The sequence below is a fragment of the Myotis davidii genome, unplaced genomic scaffold (genome assembly GCF_000327345.1).
Source record: "Myotis davidii unplaced genomic scaffold, ASM32734v1 scaffold1438, whole genome shotgun sequence".
Classification (NCBI taxonomy): domain Eukaryota; kingdom Metazoa; phylum Chordata; class Mammalia; order Chiroptera; family Vespertilionidae; genus Myotis; species Myotis davidii.
Genome location: NW_006289558.1, coordinates 109,734 through 114,472, shown reverse-complemented (window position 1 = coordinate 114,472; position 4,739 = coordinate 109,734).

The following is a 4,739-nucleotide window of genomic DNA, read 5'->3' as shown; positions in this document are numbered from 1 at the left end:
TTTTTTATTTTTAAAAATCTTTATTGTTGAGAGTATTCCAAATGTCCCTTTTTTCCCCCCATTGCCGCCCTCCACCAGGTTCCAGCCCCGTCCCAGGCCTTCACCACCCTATTGTATGTGTAAATACATTATGCATATATTCATATAAGTTCTTTGGTTAATTTCTCCCATTTTTTTCCCCTTCCTTCTGAGATCTGTCAGTCTGTTCCATGCTTCCAGGTCTCTGGACCTATTTTGTTGATCAGTTTATTTTGTTCATTAGATTCCACATATGAGTGAGATCATGTGATACTTGTCTTTCTCTAACTGGCTTATTTCCCTTAGCATAATACTCTCCAGGTCTCTCCATGTTGTCTCAAAGGGTAAGAGATCCTTCTTTTTACTGCTGCGTAGTCTTCCATGTGTAAATGTACCACAGTTTTTTTTATCCACATCATCTACTTGGGCTGTTTCCAGATCTTAGCTATTGTAAATTGTGCTGCTATGAACATAGGGGTGCATACATTCTTTCTGATTGGTGTTTCAGGTTAAATCATCTCTAAATTACTTATAGTACCTAATACAATCTAAATACTATGTAAACAGTTGTTATACCATATAACTGTTTAGGGAATAATGACAAGAAAAAAGTCTGTATGTGTTTAGTACAAACACAACTATTATAGGCTTAACTGCATAGGACACATTGGCAACTTTCCCCCCCAAATATTTTCTATTTGCAGTTGGTTGAACTCACAAATGTGGAACTGGTGATATGGAGGTCCAACCATTAAATTATAAGAAAAACTAGTATTATGGCAGGTAAAAATGGATATCTCAAGGTTCCATATCTTTGTGGAAAAACTATCATGCAGAAAGATTAACTTTTAGATATTGTCTTCCTTTGTTGAAGGAAATGTCCTGCCCCATGCCATTTTTCTATTGTATTTAACTGAAATATAGAAATAGAAAAGTGCGACTCTCCCAGCAGTGTTTGTTGTTGTGTAAAGGATTCAGAACAATTTTATTTTTATTTTTTTTGTTGTTTTTTTTTAATTTTTTATTACAAAGGGTATTACATATGTGTCCATTTTTCCCCCCCGCCCTAGACAGTCCCCTAGCCTCCCCTATCCCCCAGTGTCTTATGTCCATTAAAAACAATATTTACATGTAATGAAAAATTTAAGAAGTACCAAATCACAAACTTTAATCAAATATTAATTTGGGGTTATTATCTTTTAGTCTTTGGCCATATGCATCATTTCACCTCTGCTTTTGGCTTTTTTTAAAATTAAAATTTAACATTTTCAAGCTCCATTGTTAATAATCTGCCTTCAGATCAGAATAGTGGATTGGGTCTTGTAAATGGTGGGCCTCAGTGGAAGCCCACTATTTGAAAACCTCCTTGCTGATTTTAGTGTCCCCATTGTTAGCTACCATGTGCTTGCCACTACTTGTCACCAGCAAGGAGCTATTTCCTTGGTTCCTAAGCTTTGGTTGTTGCCATGGAGTTCTGACCTATGACTCAGAATTTGGGATCACACCCATCTGGCATGGCCCAGGAGCTCCCAGACTTGCCTCACAAGCAGCTCCTACTGGCCATTTCCTGTTCCTTCTAGTAAGTGATGGCAGACATATCACAAACATTCTCTGTTTCATGGAATAACAGTAGCCTCTATGCTCAGACAGGTCTCTTTTATAAAAGAGGGGCCCAGAAAGGAATTTTAAACTTGATTTACATTTCTCTCAAACATGAAGGAGACCTTCATGTCCTTAGACACCATTAAATCTTGCTAAAATCCGATGTTTGCTCTTGTTTCCAACACCCAGAAACTCCAGGGAGCTTCTCACTCATGCGCCCTCCATGGAATTTGCATTCTCTCACCTCGCCACTGCGTCCATGGTCCTCAGTTTTGTCTCTCCTTGTAGCTGGATCTCCCCAACAGCAACCCCTCTGTCCCACAGCAAATGTGCAGGCTCATGGGAGACTAATGCTCTCCCGATACTCCACCCCAAACTTGACTGTAATTTTAGGCAGAATTTGTCCAAGGAGACATTTGCACAAGTTATAAAGATATGAGAATATATGCAAGGTATGAGGCAGAGAGAAGGAAAAGGGAGAAAGTTGGAACTCCTTCAAATAAATAAATTTTTATTTTATCTCTAGTCTTATCTATTTAGGATTCAAAATGGTTTTTGTTGTTATTATTTTTAACTGGATGCATATTATGTCAGAGGACCATAACTTTCTTAATGTCTTCTTCTATGGTTGGCATTTAATATGCTTTTACTTTAGTAGAGAGCACTGCAGTGGCTATATTTGTGCTTACGGGTTTTTTCTTTTGTCGAAAGAAGTAAGAAATATATGTAAGGTAACAAGCACAGAAAATAGTAGTTTTATATTCTAGAATACATTTCTAGGGCATTTATTATTAAAATGTATACACAATTTATCAGTTTTTTATTTGCAGGGCCAGATTGCTTTTCAAAAACAGTTATACAACAGTTTTAGCCACATTTTAAAATGTACCACCAATCTATGCAGTCTCAATGCCTCAAGTTTGTTATGAATGCAGGCAAGATGAGCTTTGCTGCTTTGTGTGTATTTACTCTTCCTATAAATTGTCTGTTTATATCGTTGGCCTCGATAGTTTTCTTAAAATTAACAATGCTACTGTCACTTATATATTTTTTTCATTAAAAAAATAAAAGTATTTGATATTTGAATATCAGTTGTACCTTTGTGGCTGCTGTTATACTTCAAGGATAAGAAAGTTCATATTTGTCCATCAACTGACAATCATTCTATTTTCTCTCTGCTAATTTTTTTAAAAAAATGGTTTTCTATATCTCTAATCTATCTGCAGTTTATTTTCTTTAGATTATATAAAGTGCAGATTCACATTTTAAATGAATTTTGATTTAATCACCTCTAAATATATTCAATAATCCATATTTAATAACATGATATTTAGAATATATTCATGTTTAAACTGTATAGTCGGTATATTTTATCTTTCCATTCTGTTATGTTGGTCAAAATGTGCAAACTTATACTTGTTTTAATTCTTTTTGCTTCATAAATAGCTCCTGTAGAGGCTGGTTATGTGCCTCTTTTGTTACGTTGTCTCCATTCAAACAAAGTCTGGACAAATTGTTAGTGCCATATGAGTGATTGTGTTGAATTATTATAATACTAAAGCTGTGTGGATTGCTATATATAATTATATCTCTTAATAAATGTAACTTTTATAATGTATTTCATTTCTAAAATCACTCATGGCAGTGTTTTGGGGTGCTCTTAAATACCAAACTATTGCCAACCTTAAAAAGCTTCACAGTTTCTCTAGAGCTTATGGTTTAAACTACACAAAATTTCAGGAGCAATGGTGGCTTTCAGGTATTTGCAGCCTAATGGCCCTTTTGTATTTCTTAAGAATTCCAGATTGTCACCCGACTCTTATCTGAATATTGTAGAGACAACCACATGTACGTGTTTAACCAGATTTTGCTGTTTTTAGATATTTCATGTAGTGCTACCTTCAGTAAAAGGTAGAAGACTTAGTACATAGTTTACCTCTGCTCTGTTCCAGGACTTCACTGAAATTGTAGAGCAAAAAATAAATGCATAATCAAACTGGAAAACGGAAGGTAAAACAATGCCCAGTGTGTAATCCATGTTCATACACAGTGAGAGTTTAATTGCCATAGTCATTGTTTCGGAAGGCAAATTTGGCTGTAGATAACACACACACACACACACACACACACACACACACACATATATTCTTTAAGCAATTACACTCGCAGGAATCTGTACTCCAAAAATATTTAAATATGTGCCCAAAGATGTATGTGTTAGGATATTTATTCAACAACCTAAATGTTCATCAAATGAAAAATGATTAAATGAATGCATACATCCATGTAGATACTATTTGCATGATTACATTTATGAACATTATATATATACTAAAGGCCTGGTGCACAAATTTTTGTGCACCCCGGGTGGGGGGAGGGGGGTCCTTCAGCCTGGCTTGTGCCCTCTTGCAGTCTGGGACCCCTCAGGAGATAACAACCTGCTGGCTTAGGCCTGCTCCTGGGTGGCAGAGGGCAGGCCCAATCCCTAGGTACAGCCCCTGGTCGGGCTCAGAGCAGGGCTGATTGGGGAGATGGGGCACCGCCCCCTGTCATGCACAGAGCAGGGTGGATCGGGAGGTTGGGGCACCTCACCCTGTCACACTCAGGGCAGGGCCAATGGGGGAGGTTATGGCTCTACCCCGTCACACACAGAGCAGGGCCCATGGGGGGCGGTTAGGGCACCGCTCTCTATCACCCACTGAGCAGGGCCGATCAGGGGGTTGGGGCGCCACACCCTGTCACACACAGAGCCGCAGGGCAATCAGGGGGTTGGGGAGCTCCCCCCTATCAGGCACAGAGCAGGGTTGATCAGGGGGTTGGGGTGCCTTCCCCTGTCACTAACAGAGTAGGGCAGATAGGGAGGTTGTGGCCCCGCCCCCTGTCACACACAGAGCCACAGGGCAATCAGGGGGTTTGGGCACTGCCCCCTGTCACGCTGATCCCAGTGCCAGGAGGCATATTACCCTTTTACTATATAGGATAGAGGCCTGGTGCACGGGTGGGGGCCGACTGGTTTGCTCTGAAGGGTACCCTGGATCAGGGTGGGGGCCCCCAGTGGGGTGCCTGGCCAGTCTGGGTGAGGGACTGAGGGCTGTTTTCAGGCTGGCTGGTGACTGACG